This window comes from Triturus cristatus, chromosome 8 (genome assembly GCF_964204655.1).
Source record: "Triturus cristatus chromosome 8, aTriCri1.1, whole genome shotgun sequence".
Classification (NCBI taxonomy): Eukaryota; Metazoa; Chordata; class Amphibia; order Caudata; family Salamandridae; genus Triturus; species Triturus cristatus.
In genome coordinates, this window is record NC_140591.1 from 138,739,442 (window position 1) to 138,765,699 (window position 26,258).

Below are 26,258 nucleotides of genomic sequence, written 5' to 3' on the forward strand. Positions count from 1 at the left end.
CGTCTGAACACCTCTTAACTTTATGTGGTGTCATAACCTACTTGATAGCAGTTTTTAAGTTGCTTCTGACTCTCCATCCTGTCCCATTTCCTGTATCCTGTTTCCTAGCACTTCAGTGCTACCAGTTTCCCGTGCATTTTGTTCTTGTTTTGTTTTGTTATGTGGAGAAGTGTGGCTCACTGGTTAGAGGAGGCAGACCTGGAAGCAGAGGTCAGCCCGGGACCAGGGTTCAATTCCCGGCTCGGCTGGGTCTTGAGTCCATAAATGTCCATGGACTCGATAATTCTCGCTCCAGTGCATACTCAATTCATGGGTTCACACTCTGCGACTCTGGGCAATAGCTTGCTTAATCTCCACATGGGCCCCTCGCGGCGGGATGCTTGGCTTTCACCTTGCGGATGCCCTGCTGGGTTATCTCACAGGGGAATACCAGGACGGGTTCCCTAAGCAAGCGCTTAGAGACCGCTTGGTGATTTGTGCTATATAAATTCCTGCACATTTCATTTACATTTACATTCTTCATGAGCGGTGTCTGGTCCTACCACAGCCAGTCATTTAATGTCTGCATTAGAGGATGACTTTGGCATTGTTCTGGTTGAGAAGTAGAGTGAAAATGGCCCGGGAACTCTGCCTCCAAGCAAGGAACTTGATTCGGACTCCTTCTCTGGCTTGGGGAATTACTTTATTTTCATTTTTGGAGAATGGACACATTTTTTAAATGTTTTTTCAACTCTGACTTCAATGTCTTGCTTCCTGTTTGCAAAAGTTCAGCTTAATGCTACACATCACAGGCAAAATAACTGTTTAGTTAGTTAGAAGATGCTTTCATTATCAGAAGGAAATGTTTAGATGCATTATGCTGTACAGGTAAACCAACTATCAAACAGACATCACTTTACTATGTAGTGAATACAATTAAACTTTCAGCTCTGATGGAAGATAGAAACAGGTTTGTAATAAAAAAAAGTTGCATGGCCGTCTTATAAGGCCTGTGGTTTGCCCAGCACAGAGAGAAGTAACAATTGGGAAGTTGTGGGGCTGAGATTGATAAATGGGGGATACCTTCTCCACACAGGGGTATTTTTCCCTCAGATGACTTAGAGATGATCAGAGATGAACCTTTATGGGGGGATTGTGTAGGAGAGTGTACAGAGGTACCTGTTAGTTGAGGGCTGTGTGGAGGTGAGTATTGTGTAGGTTCTAACCAAACAAGTGATAAAAATCATCTATAATGTTTGATTGTTAGCATAAGGACAAAACTGTAAATGTAGGCAACGGACGTTGCAAAAGCTGCCCTGTCTTTGGCTGTTGTCATAAGTGTACTCTAAATGTATGAAAAGAGGATACAAATATAAATAATAATAAAATATGTTGGAATTAATATGTCTTGTGTTTGGATATATTTTTGAGGGATACATATGTGATGTGTGACAAACAATTGAGGCATGACTAAAGGACAGATATGGGTGAGTGATTGTAGGGTAGTTGTTATTGAAAGAGAGAGGGATATAGAGAGGGGTTTAAAATCTTACTTGGCACCCTTAGCAGTGTTGATAAAAGACAGCCCATATAGCAGGTGTGCTGCACTATAAAGAGAACAGCCTCCTTGATAGGGGTAAGACTGAGATGGGATCCAGTGTGGCCTCCAAGAACAGCTTCTGCCAGCTGAATCATGGAGAACGTCCCTTTCACCACTTCCTCTCCTCTTGCCACTTACCCACAGTGTCTGCCTCCTCCCCAGCACGTAGACAGAATATGCCACCTCCTTCCATAAGGCTGCCTTCTGTGTTCCCCTGAGGGTGAATTGTAATGTTTCATATAGGTACCCCAATATAGGCTCAGGTAGCAACCTAACCTCTCACCTATATTTCCCCTGCCATTTCACTAAATACCGGTTGTTGGGACTGACCTTTTACCTAGTTAAGCTACTACTAACGCGTGGTGTCTATCTCGAGACCAAGATGAGGTCCCGCAGTCTCTCACTTCAGGTACTGGGGTTGGCTGTATCCTAGAGGGATTCTTGACTCTACACCTATATACATGCTTGGTACATCTAGTTAGGGTTGCATTGTAGGATTACGAATCATTATTGTCATGTATTTTTAAAACTGCCTGTATTGATTATTTTAGCTCTATGGTAGGAATCTACCATCCTTTTACTCTGTTGATGATTATAGTCATTTATATCTGTTTCTGTTATATGGTTGTTTCAGCACACCTATTTTACACTAGAATGACTCTGGTACAATAAATGCTTATTGAAAACGTTCCCACCGTTTATTCTGTGTATCTCTCCGAGACGAAGTGAGCAAGAGTGACTGAGGGAAAAGTACTGCACTGTTTCCACGATCCCTGATGGGACAGAGTTGTCATGTTCGATAGTTGCCAAGAACTATCCTCTCCTTGATAAGAGGGGTATCTGGTGGCACTGTGAGCTAGCTGGAATACAGACAAACATACCCGGTGGGGGTGTCTGGAGTCAGTGTGGACACCAATCCCACAGTCTATGTTGTCTAAACGTGCAGATCCTATATACGTTTATAGGGACTACATGACAGAATGGAGGTAGCCCTTGAAATTGTTTGCAGTATTTCACCACAAACTTCACTACAAAGGCGGTCTCTTTCTAAGTGGATTTGTTTTTCATCTTGAGGTTGAAGGACTGCATCCTTCTGGCTGTCAAGAGGAAGAGGGAAAAAGTACATCCTATGTTGTTGAAAGTATTTATGTTGTTAGGAGGGTCAGGTGTGTGTCATTTGGTTCATGTATGTGTAATTTCTCCTATTCCATTCCAAACAGAAGTCACTGCCTGAGTTGCAGAGGTCTTCACCCGGTGGAGTAGATCTCGGAGCATTCTATATCATCATAAAATTACATGTAGCAACGTTATGGTCTTAAATTATGGTTTTTTAGACTTCTCCCTCTTTTTAACGGTGTCAAGTCATGTAAGTCTCTACTTTTGAGTAACTTTACACATGGAAATGGCTAATAGCCCAAAGTAGTAAAGATACTCCGAATTGTAAGAGTAAACTTACACATGTAGATTTACTCTGGTGTAAGTTTAACTTGGTGAATAGGCCCCAGTGTGTGGAATGCCTAAGACTTTTATCAAGCATAGGATTTTGTACTGGAAGAGTATGCGTCCAGTATAAATCCTATGCTGCACATTAAACATACGCCTCTGCACCATGGTGCAAAACTTGTGTGTGGTGCTAGGCAGCCTGTTTGTATGCCAGGTCAGAGTTGGTGAGCCATTTGTAATAAATATAGCTCTGTGCTGCTGTCTCCGGGTTGAAAAAGGTTGCAGTGCTGTGCTAGAAAATAATAAATCTGCCACTCAGCTGAGCAAGCAAGTCTAATTTTTCTCACCTTGAGAGCCACAGGGTAGGCACATCTCAGTGTGAGCAACTGGCACAGTCTGTGGGCATTATTAGTTTGAGAAGAAAAACATGACCGAAGTGGGTTATAGTTATGCTAAATATCATCCAGCATTCTTTAAGGGTAAGTGGGGGTGTACTTTTGCTTCTAGTATGTCTTGGAAAATAGGCAATACAGACGCAGACAAGAACATAATTAAGTGAAACTCTGATGAAAATGACTACTACTTAATAATCTTTAACCATGATCAAACACCTCAAGTAACAATAGTGTTATCAAAAATGTGCAATCCTTTTGAACATTCATGTATAGGATCAATCTATCAAGCACAAAAAAGGTGATGGGAGGAATACTTACTTGCAATTTGTTTAACCACAGACAGTCACTTAGGTTAGCAGTCCAACCCCTTAGCATCATCTTGTTTAATTGTACATGACTTACTCCCCTTTCTATGTCTCTTTTTCTCCTGTCAGCTTCTGCCATACAGCAGCCCCTGGTGTCACCCTCACAATCATCCAAAGCTCAGACCCCAGGGAACATCCAGGCAGCAGCAATCAGACCTTCTACAATCCGACCATTAGGTAAGTCCGGGAACATAGGATCTTAACTTCTACATCTCATCATCTGCACTTTCACTAACCCTTTTTTCCCTTTTTACATGTATGAGGGTTTTTAAGAGAGAACCACTAACTAACAAACCCTGGTATAGTGGTTACAAGTAATCCATTCCCCTATTGATTTTTCACCATGTGTTCAGGGACAGACTGGGAACACAAATCAGCCCTGGCAATTCTGCTGGACTAGCCTAGGGGTAGAGGGTGCATATGAGAAGCAGCACTGCTGCCTCTTTAGCATTGCTGCTGCTTTTGTTACGGGGGGCTGATATTGCAGCACTGTTGCAATACCAGCCCCCCTGTAACAAAACCCACCCCCACCGCTGGAAAACCTGCCACCACCCTTCCGGCCTACCAGGAAAATGCCTGGTGCCCGCTATGGCCAGTCCAGCCCTGCATGTGTTGGGCAAAAGGGCGCTGTTTATTCATGTGGGTTGCTGATGTCCGGCTTAGTGTAATTGTAGGTGACATGAGAAAGATCCCTACCAAGCAATGTAGTCAATAATAAATAGACTTTTCTTTGCTCTGCAATTCCTCGGCAGTGACTATGTGTGGTATCACCTGTAGTGGACAGAGGGTACATAACAATGCAATCATGGATACCTTTTCATTTTATGTTGCAGGTCTTGGTATGGGTCCCCTGGGTAGCATCTGTGATCCTCCGGTTGCTGTGGGTACCCTTATCAATTCAAGCAAAAAGTTAGCGTTGTCAGTTCAAAGTTCCAAATGAATGCTGGGGTGTTTGATGTGGTAGCTGGGTGTTGGTAAACAGGAAAGTTCTGTGGTTGGCCTATTTTGGATGAGAACTCAGTTCATTGGTAACTTAGAAACACTATATGTGTGCCGTAATTAATGCTTTTCAGAGTTCATGTATTTTTTTACCCAAGGGGTGTGTCCTCCACACACCACTAGTCGCATTTTTAGTGAGGCACTGGAAGGTGACCCCTGCCGGGTATCTTTTTGATAGCTTTTTGGAAATAAGAGTGATTATTGGTTATCCTTTTATCCTTTTAGCCCCACTTCATTCATAACTGGATTCTTAGATTAGTGCAAAATATTTTTGTGGGTGGTCTCATAAGCATAGGGATGGATAGAATCATGTTTTAACAGGAGTTCCAAAAACAGGTCTCGCCTGTTGTGCGCATGAAGGCGCACACCAGGTGAGAGTTGTGTCTTTTCAGTCTACATGTGCACGGGAATATGTGATGAAGGGGCATATTGTTATGTAGTGCTGCTGGTGGTTGCAACATGCCCCAAGATCACATGTGTTTGTTTCTTCCAGTTCCCAGCATGTGACGTGGCTTGTGAGCCTCCATTGTGGTACCAGGTATCTCAATACCACCTTTTATCTGGAAACTTCTTATTTGGGCTAACTTTGGACTGGTTTTCTTTAGTTTTGGACGTTTCCCTAAGTCTCACGTAATCTACTGCCTCATTTGTCATGCAGGAGATGGTTTTAAAGGCTTCTCCGTGTCTCCCTTCTATGTTGTCTTCTGGTGTCTAAGGTTGGGCCAACTGCTTTCCCTGGATGGTACATGCGAGGTTTGAAGCGTTTGTTTTTACCTTTGTCTGGAGCTACAGTGGACATTTGGTATCCTCCTTGCCAAGCACCCCCCGCTCCCTCGGACCACACCCTACTTCCTCATAGCACACTTGGGCCTGTTCTCCCTTGCTTGTGGCTAGAATCTCCTAATGAACTGCATACTTCTTGTCACTATTTTGGAAGGGTATGTTCCAGTGGGCAGACTTCAGAAATCATAAACTGGAAAAAACAGGTTTGGAAAACCAAAAATCTTGAAAAACCCCTAAGGCCTTGACCAAAATACATTTGCCAAAGTTTGCCCGGTGATGCTGAAGAACCAGGACTGCCTCAGGAATTCCGAGAAGCCTGGTCACCCTAGTGAATCTACCAACTAGAGGCTTGGACTTGACATAATGAGCGTGTACTGTAGAGTTTTAAAGGTTTTTACCATTACAGGCGCACTGGAATCTTGGTTCCTGCCTCTGAGGACAGCTTTGTTTTAGAACTAAAAGAGAGCCTCCATTGGGTGGAGGCTTCTAGCTCTTTGGAGGCGCTGTTATGGCTACTGGCCATGAAGGAAACATTGGTTCCCTGGCCAGATGCCCTAGAATGTGGACCTTTTGACTTGGTCATTGGAACTCGTCCCTATTGACCTTGGATACGGGGACCTGGATGGCTCATTTTAAATACATTCTCTGGGTGCCGCCTGCTCCCTCATCAGACTGCCGTCCCCCTGGGGTGTGGCCTGCCAACCCCACCCTGGGGGATCAGAAGAACCCTAGGCAATCTGGTTATTCCATGTTCCTGTTCCTGTTATATTTTAGTGAGTGTACCCGGTCGACACAGCTCTCTGGGTGTAAGAAAAAATTTGAATTCCCACTGTTGTCTCATTTGTCCTTCTTTTAGTTTGGTATAGTTTGTTGAAGAGAGAGGGTAATTGGGTGATTGCATGAAGGCGCTACTTCCCCATACAGTTACCCCTCCCTGCTGGGGTTGAGGCCCTGGTCCCTGTTAGGCTGAGTTCCCTGTCTGTGGTTGCTGTTGCCACATGGTTGTCCAATTACCTGATCTCTGCTGCAGGGTTGCGGTGGATGGTGGACCTCCCCGTGTGTAGGGTGCATTCTGATTACCCTGTGCTTGGTTTTATGGATGGAAATTCGTGGGGTTTCACGGTGGCTGGCCCTGGCTCATCGATCTCTGCTAGTGGTATGCCTTTAACCGGCATCTGTCTGCCAGGTGGCCCAACTTGCGGCAATAGTAGGACTATCTGGGGCCTGGTTTCTGCCAACCTGTCTGGCCTCTACCGCCATAGCTGGGTTGGAACGCTCTGGGATTTTGTGGGGGAGCCCCCCTTGAGACTGGTGCCATTGGCTTGGTTGTGGCCTACACTGCCCCCTCAAGGGCAGTATTTTTCAATTTGTGTTGGACCAATTTAGCCGTGTCAACTCTGGGCTTACTCTTGCGTGGGGATTGTCCCTGTGGGTCGCAATATGGCGAGTACGTGTGTCTGCCCAACCGTTCTGCTATTGGCTGTCTTCCCCATGCAGTTGGTGAGGTCATTTTCTTGCACTTGGTTTTCACCCTCAGTACGTGTGGCATACTTTACTTCCGCTGCTCTTTTAGGTAAAGTAATTAGCAGCTCAAAGAGGTCTTTAGGCACAGTGGGCGTACCACTTTACTTCAGGCAGCCTCGTCTTTGCCACCTCTAGATTCTCAGGGGCACTGTGGTGATGGCATAGGCTACTTTCTAGTAACTTGTGATCTTCAGCATTTCCAAAGGCGTGTGGGTTCTAGCTGTTACTGCCACTTCCCCTGAGTGTCTTACCCGTTCCCTGATTTATCAAAGGGGCACCCATTGTACGCATGTGTAGTGCATTAAAGACTTTCTTCCCCCTCCAGAACTTTATTGGCTATAAAGGCTTTAGCACTTTAATAGCCTCAAGTAAGGGACGATGTGAATTACGCACCCACTGCCTATTGAATTTGCAAAGATCCAAGAGTTTTTGCATACTCTTTAAGACTGGTTTAGTGAAGGCAGTCTGGTCGGTAGGCGATGTTCTCAATGGTTTATCTGTCCTGTGGGGGCGTTTTAATGACATGGGTCTCTGGGCAGGGACCCTAGGGGAGGAGCAGACCATGGTCCCGTAATCAGGGAACTGGATGGTGATGTTTAACTCGTCTATTCACAAGAATGGGAAAGAGGCCAGAGGAAGGTTTTTAAGACCTACAAGGGTTGGTTCTTCAAACAATTAACAACATACACTGAAAAAAACACTCAGGTCTGAATTATCAAACAGAGGAAAGAAACCAGAGATTATCTCTTAGAGCTTGTGTTATGACGAAATCCCTCACCCACCATAGGTGGCATGCTTCATCATTGGGATTCTCCGAATGACAGGAAAAGCCTAGTTCCGCCATGTGCTACAACCCTGTCACTAAGAGGGAGGAGCTCAGGGATGTTTTATTCCTAATTTTAGGATATGCTAAATCCTGCAATGAGAAGAAACATATCAGGTTGGGTAGAGGGTGCAGCGCAAAAAAATACAAACTGTGATGATAGTGATAGTAAAACTAGCTACCAGGCACGAAAAAATGACTTTATTGGCTCGTCCTGTGGCCAGGGTTAATAACAGAGAACCGGCAGAGGTAACTTATGCCTGCAGGTAGTGGACGAATACAGGTCTACATGTTTCAGCCTATAGACACAAGGAGGTATCACTGCTTTCCTCAGGACCTAAACCTACTACTGATATTTACAATAATTCTACTAAAGTGTATAGTGTGAAAAAATGATAATGAAGACAAGAAAATGGAAATCAATACAACAACAGTGATCCTACTGATTGCATCGATGATTCACTGGTCGTACCCAAGTGAAAAACACAAACAACAGGAGAAATCATTAAAACATGTATTCATGGACATGTCTGGTACTTCATGTTTGAGAAAGCAGGTTCAGCATGCTTGCGCTGTCACCAACATACTTAAATAGTGACAGTTTGCCACGACAAATAGATGAATAAACACTGCAAGTCAGCCAGGACTTATGCAGCCGCATACTCTTTTGATTTTTTTTAAAAAACATGTAAATAGGTCTGATCACACAAACACCAAGATGTGAGAATAATGAAACTCCTTGCTGCACATTAACTAACAGCACTTAGCTCCAAGTGATTAGTACCCCTGCCAGACATGATAAGTGTGATATAGTCTGGTGGGAAATCAGGGTCGAGGTAACTATGCACAAACTGTCCATACAGCACGCTACAGGTAGTCACTAACCATTTAGACTCTACTAAATTAGAGTAGAACGATGTGTGCGAGTTACTAAAGACAGCTGTCATGAGAAGCGTTTAGTATAACAGGTATGCGCCAAGGCAAGCGACAACAGATGCCTGTAGGGACAAAACCGTGTATTACATGGCAAGATTAGTCAGGAGCCCAAAGTGGTCAATGTTATCCAAGATCAATACTCCATCAAATGTTAAGGCGGAACTTAACAAATCAGGGAGATCTTCAAGTCACACACAACTGTGTAGATGTCTGTGATGCCAGGATGTATCTATGAAAGTATAGCCTGAAAACATGTCATGGCTTGTAGGTGGGGTGCCGCTGAGGCGTATCGAGCACCAATGCGGGGTCCCAATAATCAGGCACTAAAGCGTCGTGTCATCTTGATTAAAATGCAATTAGTCTCATAAAGTTGTTCCCTTAGTATAGCCCTCAGTGAGCTGCTCGTCATCATTGCGTCAAAATAATTTGTCAAAAGAGCTCTATTGAGCCCTCTACCTCTCTGTCGGTACTCCGGGTGGCATTGCGCTGCAACCGGAAGGCAAGCAACATCCACTGAGGGGAGGTACAAGTAGACTGTGACCCGAGTCGCTTTAATCTGACTTCGTTGGCCCTAAGACTGAATACAATATCGGTCACAGCTATATCAACACTAGTGTAGGTCCAACTTATAGTTGATCAGCCTAGATCAACTATACACGAGACATCAAACTACATCTCCCAGTACTCATGACGACGTTGTGACGTGATATAAGAGAGTCCCGGGTGTACATGTATATTTTTTTAAATAACATCTATATGGGAAGATACATTTGCCCCTTCTCCACATTGGTACCTAGGACCCAAGACAAATTGGGTACAGACCAGTTATATCAGAATGCTACCAATTTAGAAGATGGGCAGAGATTGGTAATACCCGTTAGATGGACTACAATTCCCATGATTCTGGCCCACATGCAGTGACGTCGTGATGTCACATTAGAGTGACCCGGGCCACAGTCTACTTGTACCTCCACTCAGTGGAGGCTGCTTGCCTTTTGGTTGCAGCGATACGCCACCCGGGGCTCAATAGAGTCTTTTTGACAAAGTATTTTGGCGCAATGATTACACGCTCGTTACTGAGGGCTATACTAAGGGGACAACTTTATGAGACTATTTGCGTTTTAATCAACATGAGACCCTACTTTACTGCCTGATTATTGGTACCCCGCATTAGTGCTCAACTTCATTTTCTGACTAGCTCTGGGTTTATTTAAAGATATGTCTCAGCGGCACGCCGCTTACAAGCCAGGAAGTGCTGTGAGGCTATACTTTCACAGATAGATGCTTGCATCACAGACATCTTCAACACTCCGTAGTTGTGTGTGACTTGAAGATTGTTCCGCCTTAACATGTGACGTAGTATTGATCTTGGATAACATGGACCACTTTGGGCTCCCAGCTAATCTTGCCATGTAATACACGGTTGTCTCTACCGACATCTGTTGTCGCTTGCCTTGGTGCATACCTATTGTACTAAATGCTTCTCATGACAGCTGCCTTTAGTAACTCGCACACACCTTTCTAATCTAATTTAGATGGTTAGTGACCACCTTTACCGTGCTGTATGGACAGTTTGTGCATAGTTACCTCGACCCTGATTTCCCACCAGACTATATTACACTTATCAAGTCTGGTGGGGGTACTAATCACTTGGAGCCAAGTGCTGTTAGTTAATGCGCAGCAAATAGTTTCATTATTCCTACATCTTGGTGTTTGTGTGATCAGTCCTCTTTACATGTGTTTTTAAAGAAATCACAAGAGTATGTGGCTGCTTATATCCTGGTTGACTTGCAATGTTTGACACATCTCTTTTTCAGAGCGGTGCCCCCTCCCTGAGCTGCTGCCAGGTCAAGGTGAGGACTTTTATCTATAAGATACGGGTAAGAAATCTAATCATTTATTTGTCACAGCAAACTGTCACTATATAGGAATGTTGGTGACAGCAGAAGCATGCTGAACCTGCTTTCTCGAACATGAAGTACCGGACATGTCCAAGGATACATGTTTTAATGATTGCTCTTGTTGCTTGTGTTTTTCATTTAGGTCGACCAGTGAATCATCAACGCAAACAGTAGCATCACTGGTGGTGTATTAATTTCCATTTTCTTGTCTTCATTATCATTTATTCCCACTATACACTATAGTACAATTATTGTAAATAGCGGTAGCAGCTTTAGGTCCTGACGAAAGCTGTGATACCTATTTGGGTCTATAGGCTGAAACATGTAGTCCTGTATTCGTCCACTACCTCCAGGCATAAGTTCCCCTGCTGGTGCTCTGTTTTGAACCCTGGCCCCAGAACCAGCCAATAAAGTCATTTTTTCATACCTGGTAGTTAGTTTTACTATCACTATCCTCACAGTTTGTATTATTTTGTGCTTCCCCCTCTACCCAACCTGATATATTTCTTCTCATTGCAGGATTTAGCATATTCTAAAATTAGGAATGAAACATCCCTGAGCTCCTCCCTCTCAGTGAGAGGGTTGTAGCCCGTGGCAGGATTAGGCTTTTCCCTTCATGAGGAGAATCCCAATGATGAAGCATGCCACCTATGGTGGGTGAGGGATTTTGTCCTAACAAAGGCATTCCCCCACAAGCTTTAAGAGATAATCTCTGGTTTCTTTCCTCTGTTTGATAATTCAGACCCAAGGTTTTTTTTCAATGGATGACTTTCAACTTGGCCATCAAATCTCATCTCAAAAGGTTAGTTGGGGACAAGGGGGAATATAGTAGCTGTCCTCTTACTCAGCTACCTCCTATGTCCAGTTCTGGGGGTTTGGTGATGGGGATCCTTGTCACCTTACCTGAAAACTCTTGCATAATCGTAATGTCTTTTGATAAAGGGACTATCCCCTCCCTTAAGCATGACCTTGTTGACCCCATGTCTATTAGAAAATTGCATGGTGTACTGTTTACAAGTACCGTGACCATAGGTTTCTTTTTCTGGTCGGCGCGTGGTTGGCAGTACGAGGAGTCCGTTATTGTGTGCCCTTTCTTTCTCAAGCGTCAGTTCCTGCTTTTCTCCCTCGGCTAACTGGGCAACCTCTGTAGCCCCACACTCGTCATCGGTTAACGGGGAAGTGGATTTCCCTTCCTCACTCCTACTCGCTGAATTGTTATCGACAACCGCCACAAACCTCCCTGTCAACCATGTATGTTTGCTTGAACCAGTGGGAGTGTGTGTTTCGTTTGCTGTTGAGGTTCCATGTGATGTAGGTGGTAGATGGGTGGTCGAGCTTTTATGAACCTTTTCAAGGGTCTTGTGCTGTGCTGGAAGTGTCTGAGCTCACTGACCTGATAGTCTGCCGGTAGTGGCTTCGGGCATAGGTTATAGTAATAGATGCAGAAAAAGGAATAACTCGGGAACCACTGGCCCGGCAGTGGCCACATACAAAGTCAGAATCACACCCAGGGGCCAAGCGTACCATCTATGTCCTGATCAGCAGTCCCAACGTACCATCTGTGTCACGCCCAGCAACCAAAGCGACTAACACCTCTCATTCCTTTTAGATACCAATGATGTTAAGAAACCAGTAGCTCTGAGAAAACATAGAAAACATTTTCAACTGAAAAATGAGATTGAGTTGCCAACTCTGCCCACTCAGGATAGCTCTATCACAAAAACAGCATCCTGGGAGTTATCAAGGGTTATACAATGAATATTCACCTTTCCTAGTGTGCTGACTATCGAAATAAACGTGACTTCCATGGGATCTCCTCCGGGGCTACCTTACAAATACTCAGCTAGAACATATAAAATAGGTAATATGCCAGAATCTGTCAGTGGCAAGGCACCAAGGTTATCTTTTTACGATTCTCCCTAGGTTATCATATGCCAAATGCCTCAAATAAGATTCTGATGTCGTCTCTTACCCTCTGTGATGGCTGCTTCAGGACAGATCTCTGCCCCATGAATTCAGCAGAACTTCCAATCAATTGCGGTGTCTGCTCACCTTCCTTGATGCGCAAATGTGAATCCGTCTGGGTGGGGTCTCCATCATTTGGCTGTAGTCGGGTTCGAGGTACCAATCAGCTCCGATGGTCGCTCGCCAAAATGTTACTTGACATGAAATACTTCGAAAAAAACAAGACAAGAGGCGTTTGGCAAAACTGGGACGGTTTGTGTAAGTAAATATAGCATGCAGGAGAACAGTTACAGGGAGTGAGGACTGTCTCAATTTATAGTCAGTCTGAGCCCTTCTTTTACACAGTTAGTCATAGGTAATAAAGGTTTTCAGTGATCCATATATGGTGAAGAATGTAAGTTGCTGCCTTTGGAGTTATAAATTCATTGTCTAATGGAAAATGCAGGTGGACCTCGACCTTGCGTAGATACATTGTGGCAAGTGGGTAACGTTCCCAGATGTCTGACATGGGAAGCATGTGATCACTACATGTGCTATGTCCTGATCTGCTATATGTTCCTAACTCATGTGGCATCTGATATTATGATATTTTAGGAGTGTGCGTACCTCCTCCGGCTATTAGGGCCAATCTCCCTTGATCTTAATGTGGCTGCGCCTATCTGTGGGATTTATCTAAGGGTTCCTGTTAGTGAGTTTGTCTGCCGGCTACATGCCACCCCACATGTGATCTATCAATCAGTGACCGTAGACCTAGGTTTCAGAGATTGCCTGACTAAGTATTTGCGAGTCGGGTTGATGTGGAGTTCTCAATGGGCGAATGAGTTAATAAAGACACAATTTCATGTATTATTTTCCTTATTAGCATCAACTTTTTCCATGTTAACATTGGCATGTAATATTTTTACAAACTGATAGGTATCTTTACCAGGCATCATGGCTGCTAAAATATGGGTGCTGCAGACAGTCACAGAGGGTACCGCAACCTTTTGTTTTAGCAAAGCAGAAATGACTGGGTGGATCCCTGCCTCAATCCTGAGAAGCAATGAGTATTGCGCCATGTGAATATGTTTTCTGACAATAAGATAGATTGATATAGCCAGTGATGCGTTAGTTATGAGGTTCAAATACATCACTAGTTTCACACAAAACCACTAAAACAGCAATTTCATTCGCAGAGTTCAAATAAACACCTTACTAGTACAATTTAGTTTTCACAAAAGATCCCTCCAAGGGAGGCTTGCGGGTGAGGTAGGACTCAAACGGAAAGTACTCAGGAGGAAAGTGAAAAGAAATAGAGAGCGAAAGAAATGCCGACTTTGTTTACCCAATAAAGTTAGAGTAGGGAATTCTGAGGCTTTAAAGCACCAGTGTCTATGGGACATGAGGTAGGCTTTCTGTTAGGGACACATCATGCATACAGACCATTCTGATCTATGGGAATAAACATTTTTCACAGGGAGTTAGCTCCCTGTGGGCTAATCTCAAAAGATGAGGGATGGATTCACTGGGGCAGGATCAGTTTGTTCAGGCTGTTCATGCAAACCCTAGGGCAAGTTCAGGCAAGGTTGTTTTCAGCAGCGGCTCCTCCACTAAGGTGGAGGAGCGTCGCCCCCTCTGCTTTAAGAGCAGTGCAAAGGAAAAATAAAATGATAATAACAGAACATTATTATCATGTTATTATTAGTATTGAGCTTGCAGTTGCACTGCAGCCAGGTTAGGTTAGGGTGGAACTGGGCTCCAGTGAACTGAAGGGAGGAGGAGTGGTTGCAGCACCCTAAGTGTGTATGACAGTTTGGTTGGCCGTCTTGGATGTACTCAACTGGCTCCATTGCACAGCCTGAGTGGAGAACATGCACAGCCTCCCAGTACCTCTCTGAGCGCCGAGCCACAACACTCAGATCAATCACAACGCTGCTGTAACGTAGCATTGCGATTGGCTAGGGGAGTCTGGGAACCTGTGTGCTTCCTGGTTCCTGCGTGGGAGGAGAGGTGACGGCTGGCGGCTGGTGACCAGCAGGTATGTTTTCTTTTTTCTTTTTATCTAACCCTCCACCTACCCCACCCACTTCACCATTCCCTACCAGCCACCACTGCTTGTTTCCTGTGCCCTAATTGACCAGATTTCAAACATGAGGTACAACGAGGTGCGGCAAAGTCCATTTCCCAGCTCTGTTTCTTCCTAGACCTCTCACCTCCTTATCCTCCCTACACTACCTGTTCATTCTGTCTTTCCCTGGTCCCTCTCTCGGAATGTGTATTTTCACTATTGTATTTGCAAAGACATTTAGGTTACCTGGATTCCTTCTTTTGCTTTTTTCCTCAACAGAATGCTTTGTGACTAAAACCAATTCCAGAACACCTTTAGGGTCAGATGTATGACCATTCCATTTTGCAGGTCACAAATTACGATGTATTTTTTGCGACTCGCACACATTCAGACACATTTAGTGATTCCCAATAGGGTCACAAATGACCTGCCTCATTTATTTTCATAAGGCAGTTTTCTTTTCATTTTGTAAGGGCAGGCAGTGGTCCACAGTACCACGGCCTGCCCTTAAAAATATTTTTAGCTGTCAAACACAAAGGGGACGGGGTCCCTTTTGTGACTGGCTTACCACCAATATGAAATTGGTGGTAACTGTGATTGTTTTGCGACTGCATTTGTGGTTGCAAAACAATTGTACATCCCCTGCTAATTGCTTTTAGGAAGGGATGCCTTTGGCATGCCACTTTCTAATGGCGACTCGCAAACGCTATTTTGCGAGTCGGTAATACATTATTGACTCACAAAATAGGGTTTGTACATGCTCCAACCCGTTTCGTGATTTTCTCTTTGGTAAAAACGGTTGTATATCCTGCCCGCAGTGTCCAGCCAGTATAAATCATTCTCAGTTGTTCCAGTACTTCAGGCAATAACCCTTGAACAAATGCCACTCCAACAGCCTCCTGATTGATTTGAGTCAACAGTAAAAGAATAATGGGCAACACACATTTTTCAAACAACCAAGAGAGTCAGCATGGTTTCCCATTTGTTCTGGATGCAATTATTGTTAGTCCAATCAGTTTTACCAGGACACATTTAAATAATTGTATTGTAGTGTATTGTAATGTAATTTAATGTATATAACACTTACGAAACCTGAAGCTCTTTATGTCAGGCAGCCCCGTGCTTTGGAAACCTAAGGTCAGTGGTTAACTCAGTGGTTATTGTTTTTTGTCGGATAACGGGATTAGTTTTGCTCTAACAGAAACCATTCCATGCATTTTATCCTGTTTCTTCTGTTTAGTTTTTAGAAGTTACTTGCTATTAGATGTGATCATTAGTGGAGGTATGTGAGTTCATACAGATGGTTGGTGAGATTAACAGATTAGCTAGAGCAGATTAGGTATTTTTAGGTTGTAGGGGTATGACTTTAAAAGAAGGAGAGGTTGTGATCTTGAAATATGTTGTGGGTAGTTTCCAGAAATATAATAACAGAGATTGAGAGAAACATGCATGTGACTTATACTAGCTGTGCTTTCAGGAAGGAGTTAGACAGAAGATAGAAGGTAAGGCATTAATTAAAAAGAGAAGAGACATTTGTTTGAAGTTTTAAGGCATGGACAGTTTTTCATTGAGGTTTTTTAGGAGTATTGTTTAGGCTTTATGAAATGGCATTCAATCTGAGGATGCAAAACTGTAGAAAGAAACACCATTATTTTATGTAAAATAGTATTATATTTTTAGGTATTTTCGATAGCCACTATAATCAGTCTGTCCCTTGCTAGGCTACCTTTGGGCAGCCGTTTCCGCAAGGATAGCTAATGCACTCAGGGTTGATATGTCAAAGTAATGACTGGACAAGTACATACAGAAATATTGAGAGCTTTATTTGGGTTGCTCTTGAAAGAATCAGTAATCTTATTATCATATCAACATGAAAGTAAACGCGGGGCATATAATGCAAACATTGAAAAGGAAATACTGCAATTACTGGAATGGAGGTTTTATGATGTTCACCCTTAAATTTTAGGTCTCAGTGATAATTAGAAAAGGAAAGTGAGACCATTATGGATGCCCCTGGCTTAACATGGCAAAAGATGGCAATGGGGAGGGGTGATCACAGCCACCCCAGACTGTGGAAGCGTATTGTATGCACTCCAATGATTGGAAGGTGGTGACCCAGACAATGAGGTGAGAGGGGGCGGAGATAGGACTCTCCTTAGAAATTCATGAGGTAATTGTAGTGATAGGGCTGCTAATTTGTTGTTCTTCCTGAGCTTTCAAAAATAATAGTCTCCAACTAGGCATCCATAGCAGCAATAAGAACAGTGTTATCTAAAGGTGCTTGCCATGGCCAATTAGCCTTGAACAGCAGCCAATCTTTCACATCCCCTGGCATAATTATACTTAGTAGTTTATTTACATCGACCCAGTTGGGTTTATAACATTCAATGGCTTGTAGCTGATATTTATTATTATTAAATTGAATTTATAGGGTACACAGCTACCCCTAGGGGTTTCCCGGAGCCATCATGATAGGGAAAGAAGTAGCTACTAATGGAGGAAATTAGAGATTGAGATAGTTCTTCTCTGAACATTGAGTTATCTCTGATCATAGGGAATTGTCATGTGATGTTAAGCAGGGCAGATGGGGATCAAGTACATGGATGGTGACAAGGACCATAATGCTGGACCTGGCTACTCTCATAGAGGTAGAAGAGGATTTGGCTAGATATAGTGTTGCGTAAGCTATGTATTTGGCATAGCTCTACAAGGTGTGCTTTCCCACCAATAGGTGACATGGGTGAACTTGGCTAAATGCACCACCAATGAATAAGGATGAATGTGAAAAACATGTTATTGTAGCCCCACATAACACTACTCAGTGTGTCATTGAAATATTAGTTATTGCTTTTTGGGTTACTAACAATCCCAATGAAAGGATCACGGACACCGCCTTAACAGTGACAAACCTATTTCGTTATTCCTAATAACATACACACATTTTATTAAGAAAAATGAACTCTTTTAAGTATTGTATTGTATTGTTTTGTATTAGGTTATTTTTAGAGTGCACTGTGACCAAAATGGTATTTTTGCGCTTGCTAGACGACTCAGTAAGGGCATAGAAAATGGAAGACAGGATTAGCCTTAGACAGAAGTTTAGCCTGATTGTTACTGAGGAGAGAGATAGGTTTTCAAAGATTTTCAAGACTTCAACAGGTCAATTTGAGATCTTAATGAGGCTGGCAGTTTATTCCATAACTGAGCCGCGTTCAACGTAAAGGCAAGTCCTCCGTAGAGATCGGCCAAAGGTATATTTTCATAGTCTGACTTGTAAAGGTTTTGGTCGTCAGTTCTGTAGTGCCTTAAAAACTTTACGGAGTGATTTAAATACAATCATTTGTTTAATAGGCAACCAATGGAGATCTTGAAGATCATCAAAGGCAGAGGAGTACCGGGGTCTGTTCAGTGTTAATTTAGTTGTAACTATCTGAATGCGTTCCAGTTTTTTTAATAGGGAACTAGGGGCTCCTTAACGAAGTGCATTACAATAGTCCATCTTACTTAATATGACACCTCTAGAAATCAAAGATCTAGCTGGGACGTTAAGCAATGGGTACTATTTACTGAGACCATGTATCAATGCGAAGCAAGTCCCTGCAACTTCGTTCACCTGCTTTTCCAGAGAGAGGTCCTCATCTAGGATTACCCCCAAATTCCGGACCGCAGTTGAATTGCCCAATTAGATTTCTGTGGGGAGAGGTCAGAGATTGCGCGATATGGATTTTAAATTTTGCTAGAGGGGCAGCAAAGGAGCTCCATTTTCCTTACAAGCATCTTGAGCGAGTTAGCATTCATCCAGTTAAATATATCCAAAATGCAGGCCTGAAAATTGCAATAGGAGTCAACCTGATTTTCATTTAATGAAAAAATCAATTGAGTGTCATCTGCATAATTAATAAATTTAATATTGTGGGACTTAATGAGGGTGATTAGTGGCTTGATATAAATCTTAAATAAAATTGGGCCAAGAGAGGAGCCCTGAGGGACACCACTCTGAGTCATTCTAAATTTAGAAAGAAAAACGGGGCATGGATTCCACCTGAAAACGGTCATCCAGATAATATTTTAGCCAGTTTAACATCGGGCCTCTGACACGCACTGACGATCATCTAGTCAGGAGAGTGCAGTGGTTGACCATGTCAACTGCGGTTGATAAGTCGAGGAGGACCAGTACTACTAGTTGTCCATTGTCTGTCATCCTACGTATTTCATCAGAGGCGCTGATCAATGCCGTCTCTGTTCCATGACCATGTTGATAGCTGAATTGCTCTTCTTCTTGCCAGGAGTGATCCTCCAGATATTGGGACAAAATTGCGCTAACATTTCTCTCTAATATTTTTCTTGGGAAAGGTAGATGGGAAATTGGTCTAAAGTTAGCTAGGACTGATTGGTCGGCTGAGGCTTTCTTCAACAGCGGCCTTACTACAGCCCTTTTCCAGCAGTTAGGCACCATCTCAGTTTCAAGGGATTGATTGCAACATTGTATGAGGGGGACTGACAGTTCGTCTTCCTATCTTATCCATTGCTTTGGTGGAACGGGGTCGAGAGGGGATCCTGACAATGGATCTATATAATAACTTAAATGCTCCAATGGGAATAGGGTTCAGCCTGGTCAAAGTCACTGAGGGGAGGTCCAATAGGTGTGGCATGGCAGGTTGAGATGGACTGTTGGTGTTAGGGGTAGAAATGTTTAATTCACTGGTTCTGTCAATGCCTTCTAAAATCGTTAAGTAAAAGTATTTATTACTACAGGAACAATCTGTTTCTCAGTACATCTAAAACAACTACACAGAATATTATAAAAACAGCAAGAAGGTATGTTATAAATAACAAAAATAAAATGAATATTTCTCACATGGTTAAAACGTCATCTGGAACCTAACACTTCAGTATCTTCTTCTATGCACTACACTAAGAGAGCATGAAAGTCTGATCAACTTGCAGTCTAGCGTTTCTTAGGAAAAAGAGATGCACTGCATACATTGCTGGCAGAAAAGGCTGTCTTAATCAGCAGAGGCACGAAGACAGTGTTCCCTGCAAAGGGCAAACCCGCTGCGGTCTTCCTCCGGGAGTCAGCTTTATCATTTTCAGGAGATGTAGCATCTGTGAAGTGCGAAGTCTGCTGGCAGTAGGTGAGACTGTCACTGGCAGAATCTTGTGCGATTATGTTTATGGAGGACTTCTCCTGACAAGTGGCAGTCCTTATATACTAAATCTTATCAGAAAGTGGAATTTCTGAAGTAAGTTTAGTCATGTTGATATAGATTGTGTGCATCAAGGTGTGCATCCCAGATGATTCCTTATGAACATATAAGATAAAAGGATGTCAATTCAGACTACATTATTTCTGCTATTTGACCCAGATAAGTGTCGCAGCAGGTGTTACACCTATGTCATTAGTCATATTACTTGACACTTATATTTCTTAGAAAGATAAGGTCAGGCAACATCAGCATCAAATGGTAGACATGAAAATGTATCTGCTAAATTGGGAAAGATTGCGTCTATCATTGTTCAAGATTTAGAAGATGACTACTTCTTTTATCCAAGGTGGAGCCGGGGCCTACATGTAAAGGAGTCAGAGCTTAGAGGCTTTACATCAGTGTAAAAAGTTGGATGGGTTGCCATTATCCTCCTCACTATTTGAAGAAGTATATTGCTTAAGTCGGACTCTCTTTCAAGTTCTCTCAGCCTTCCTCCTGTAGTCATCCTTAGACTATCATTGGAGACAGTTGTGCTGCAAGCCCAAGCTCTCCAATGTAGTGCTGCAGATCCATGGGGCACTAAGCGAAATTGTATTGAGGGTGGAAACTTAGGTGTCACCATGTCAACTTCTTGTTGAGTGCTTGCGCTTGTGCTGTAACCTCTGTGCTCTCCGCACATACCTGTGCACTACTGATTCCTCTCCTGTCAGCTCATTGACCGTCCACAATCGATTACTAGGTGCTACTGGTGCAACAGCCACAGCTTCACCTGCTAGTTTAGCAAAACTTAAGCTATCTACTACATCAAGACGAGTCATTGAGTAACTGAATGGGGGGGTGTAGAAGGGCTACAAGCCCTAACTCTGTCCCCCTAATGACTATTTTTATATATCTGTTTCTCAAGGGTGTTTTTCAGGTCCCACACCATGTATTCCTGCTTTCATTTCATGGCTTCTTCATACCAGTTTAAGAATGCTGCTCACTGTTCTGGACTGGATTTATATTTGGGATATTTAAATTGTTTCTTAGGATTACTCAAGTAATCAATATCGAAAGGAACTTTCTTCTGGCAAATACTTCTTGTCTTCATCACTAGTGCAGTTTACCTAGTCTTCTATATACATGCACATTCTTTTACAATACAGATGGTATGTTGCATGGTTGGGAGTCCTTTTAGTTAGACCTTTTTCCAATTCTGTTGTTTCTGTCCTCATTTTTTTCTACATCCTCATTCTCAACTGGTAAAACATTTAGGTATCTACAGACTCTGTGCTGTAGCTTACCCCACAGAGGGGATAGCGAAGGAGTGCAAGAAGGGGTGAGACTAAAAGGTCTTTCTGTATGCTCTTGTTGAGGTAGGTGGGAAAGAATGTTCACACTTGTCAGCTGACCCCTTTGAGATCAGAGACCCTCGGTCATAGCAGAGACATCTTAAGATTTTTAGAGGCCCTGGGCCAAAATGTATTTCTTTTTTTTGGGGGGGGGCTCTGTATGGAACAGCTTTTAATTGATGATCTAATTTCAGCTCTTTCATGACCTATTTGGCCGGGTCATTGACAGTGCACAGGCATATTGGTCCAAATTCTAAATGTGTTTACAACTGATATTGAGGGATAGCGATGTGTGTTTTCAATATTGTAAGACAGCAGCAGCTCACTAATATTATTCCATATAATATTTCTGACCCCCCGCCAATTCTCTTAGGTGAGGTCCTGTTTCGTTGTAAAATTAAAAAAATTATGAATCTTGCATCAAACATTAACACAACATATCTTTGCAAAATGTCTTTAATAGACTCCCACACGTATCTAAAACAATATTTTGAAGGATTTTTCAAAGTCATAATGGCAAGACTCTCTGGAAATCAGAGCTGGCTCTATAAGGGGGCCCCTTGAAAGGCTGGGACCCTGGGCCAGTGCCCACTTTACCCATGCCTTAAACGTCTCTGGAAAAGACACACAAATGATGGACGGAATGCAGAACAAATCAAAACATTCACCCCCAGGCAAAAGACCTGGGTTAAATCCATAGTTCTTTTGCTCACCATGCCTCCCCAGTTTAGACCCAGCCAAATACAAATCAGCCTTGACCCTGTGCCTCATGGGAACAGTTTAGCCTGAACTGCCACGCCAGGTCCTTCCTGGACCGGAAACAAGCATCCTAGGACCTCTTCTGGGGTTTCACCCCTCATCAGCCAGGATAGCTTGAATCCAGTGGCACAGTGAGCCCGGGACCCATTTCTGGGCATACCCAGCACACTTAGGGCGAGAAAGCAAAAGACACACAAATGATGGACAGAATGCAGGACAAATCAAAACATTCACCCCCAATCAAAAGACCTGGTTTGAATCTATTGTTCTTTTGCTCATGATGCCTCCCCAGTTTAGACCCAGCCATATGCAAATCAGCCTTGACCCTGTGCCTCATGGGAACAGTTCAGCCTGAACTGCCAAGCCAGGTGCTCCCTGGACCAGAAACAAGTACCTAGGACCAGTTTAGGGGTTTCACCCCACATCAGCCTGGCTAGCTTGAATCCAGTGGCAAAGTGAGCCCCGGACCCATGTCTGGGCATACCCAGCATACTTATTGTGAGAAAGCAAAAGACACACAAATGATGAATGGACTGCAGAACAAATCAAAACACTCACACCTGGTCAAAAGATCTGGGTTAAATCCATCGTTCTTTTGCTCACCAGGCACATTAGTTTAGACCCAGCCATATGCAAATCAGTCTTGACTCTGTGCCTCATGGGAACAGTCTAGCCCGAGCGGCCAAGCCAGGTCCTCACTGGACCAGAAACAATCATCATAGGACCAGTTTTGGGGTAACACTACAAAACCTACTACAAAGTGCCATTCACAAACTGCACTTTTATAGTAAGCTACACTTTGAGTAAGATTATTACTTTTCGTTACACTGTTGTAGTGACTTGCACTTTTGTAGTAAGTCTCTATCACCATTTTCTTCTATTGGAGAGTGCTGCAGTACCAGTGGTTGGCCATGTGTATTGCTGGACTTGCTATAAAAGTGTAAGTCACTACAACAGTGATGTTTGTAGAATCAGAAAAGTAGCAAACGTATTCAGAAGTGTAAACGTACTGAAAAAAATGTAAGTTAACTTTCTGAATCATGCCCCACGTCTTTACAAGTTAAAAACTACTTGATTCATAAATCCAGTCCACGCTTATTTATTTTGGTGCCAGGGACTATTTCCTGTCACTGTCTGATCCTGCTGTCTTGTGCCTAAACCCCACCCACAGCATACGTGGAAGTACAGTAGCTTCTGGAAAGAATGATGTAGGTATTAGAAACACAGACAATAGAGGAATTTGTGTGACACAATGCAAACCCCTTCCACACAATGTTGACTTTCATTGAGACAGTCCAAATCACCCCACAAAGACATTGAAGCCTGCTACCACAAATGAAACCTTGTGCAAAACAGTATTAGATGATGGTGCAAAATGTCAATGATAGTCCAGTACAATGAGTGGGTTGGCTAGGTCTCATAGATCATCAGTGACGGTAAAAGATGACTCTGTGCCATGACAGGGCCATGAAAGAGATCGCTGTTTACCCAGGATATTTTTTTGCAATTTCACCGTAACACTGTATGATGACCCAGGATGTATGGAATAAAAAGGCATATTTGTTGTCTGTATCCGAGCCTTCTAAGCTTGGAATGAGACTCACGAAAGGGAAGGTTGAATAATGAATGATGTACATTATGCCTTCGCGTAAGGATTCTGTACGTGCTGCTTATCAACCCTTTTTTTAATCCCAAATTCTTATTTTTTTAATATGCTCCGTGTGTTCTTGTAAATGTGAATTGGAAAAAGCAATAATAAAAATAAATTCAAAATCAGGTTTTCGTTTTCAGGTCAGCAAGCAGTGAACGCTTTTGGATAGTGCCCTGTCTTCAATGGTATTCATTTTTTTTTCTTCATTTAACATCATAAATATAGGTTAGTCTTTGCCAGCTTTCCCTGCAGTTTGAGATTGTTTTGCTTGTAAGAAAGAACCATAAATGGTATTTGCAGACTGTCCACCATAAGGGATTTTTCTTGTATTGTTAACAGAGAAAATGCAGTGAAATATGTGTAGTTTGGCAAATTTAGATAAAGTAGAACCGCACAATGCCTCTTGAAAGCTTTATACAAATGTCAAAGCCAATTACAGCAACAGGCGTGTCACGTGTTGCTAGTCATGAGCAGTAGAGCCTTCGCTACCTTTTTTACTTGATAAGCGGAGGTCACTTGCTTTTATAAATAATTGTAATTTTCACGGTCTACTTTTCTTTGTTTTAATCTGATGTTATATTGACTGATGCATATTAATTACGTTGCACACCAGTGTTTACAGGCGGTATGTAGGTATGTGGTAGTTTTATACCAGAAAACCATGTTGAAAGTAAACGAAACGCTGTATAGGGTCAAAGGCAAAGATGTGTGGGGCAGATCTACAACGCGGCGATAGAAAATTATCGCCGCTTTTGCGGCCGTTTTCGGACGAAAAGCGGCGATAATTTTATCGCTTAATTAGCAAGGTCACGCTAACGCATGAAAACTTGTGTTAGCGTAGGAATTCCTAACGCCCAGCTTTGCATCTCTAATGAGATGCAAAGTGGGCGTTCCTGACCTGACATGACAGGAGAAATGTCGCTAAGCGACATTTCTCCTATCATCAAGCCCCACGCTATGAAGCATAGCAGCAAGAAAAGTAGCGATAACCCCTGTTATCGCTACTTTCCTTACGCCTGCTTCAGGACTGACTGAGCCATGATATCCTATGGAAGGTGGATATCATGGCTAAGTATGTGAGGCCCTATCATCAAGCTAACGCCACATTGCATGAGATCATCGCTGGGTTTCCAGCGATAATCTCACATTAGGCAGTTAGCGCGAGGATTTTTATCGCTTTTGAGATAAGCGTTGCTAATAGCACGCTATCTCAGCGATAAAAATCCACGCTAGCCGGCGATACTTATCCTAGCGCTAAGTGCGCTTAGCGATAATTATCGCCGGTTGTTGCTGATATGCCCTTGTGTTTTTAGGGGTCGCGACTTCCTAAGAACTGAAGCGTGCTGCTAATACATCCTTAAAGAAGTGTTTCTTCACGTGTTTTCTTGATTTGATAAGGTTGGAGCAGGCCTCATGGATACAGAGATGACATTTCATATCCTGGAGGCGCACATCGAGTTGCCTGTTGCCTTGCATTTCCGTTTTTTGAATTTCTTTTGTAGAGGAGAAGGTGAAAATCGAGTTCATATCCTTTGGAAGAATGACTCCGGTAAATAATGTTCAATAATTAAAGTCTACATCAGAGATCTTAAATACTCAGAACACTTGACTTTATACAGTAAATGTTTGAGAACACAAGGGATAGTGATTTGGGTTCCAGATTCTAGCAAAAACGGTCTGGCTGCAGTCATTAAATATCTTGCTTGTCTAGCAAAGAAGCTCTGAAACACAAGGAACCTCTATTGCAAGTCTGATGAGAGTCCCATGGCATCCTGGGACCTGTAGTTTGTCTTGACTGTGATTTGCAAGGTGCATGTGTTGGAGACACAACGCCTCACATCAAGCAATGCCCACCCTCTGCGCACACTGCTGACTTCTTTTGCTATGAAAGTCCCGCACGCCCACACAGTTCAGGGAAGAGCACCTCCTCACCTTTCAAGTATATTCAGGTGAACATGGTCTGCAGATCATCACAGTGACCCCTCCCTGTGGGGGACGGTACTGGCGCCAGGTTTATCTAGAGAATTCCAGTAGAACTCTTGAAGTAAGTGTGGAGCATGAAGATCAGGTGCTGGTTCCCATGATCAGACGTTTTCACCTACAGTATACGTAAGTGCGGGAATTCTTTTTTTACCAGCATATAACTTATAAGCTACATTTGGCCTCTTCTAAAGCCTCTTGTGCAAACTTATAAATTGTCTCAAGTTCAGTTATATGTTGCTGTACTGAAGGAACAGATGAAGACAGATGTAAATCTATAAGTAATGTTCCGGGCTGGCGCATTATTTGCCACCTGCCCTGGAGCCTCGCTTGGTACTGCGACGAGGATGCTGGGCAGCTGTCCTGCACATTTGTGTTTGAAACTGTACCAGGTCTGACGGGGAGTATATGTTGGGGTTAGGAATGGGTCCTTAATAGCTTCTGAAACCCTTATGGCATGCATGGATGTATACGTGTAGGATTTCTGGGACTTGTGTCTGTATGGGAATCTGATGGTGTCTGGTTATGTATATGGTTATACAATGGCATGCTTGGGTATCTAAACATGCG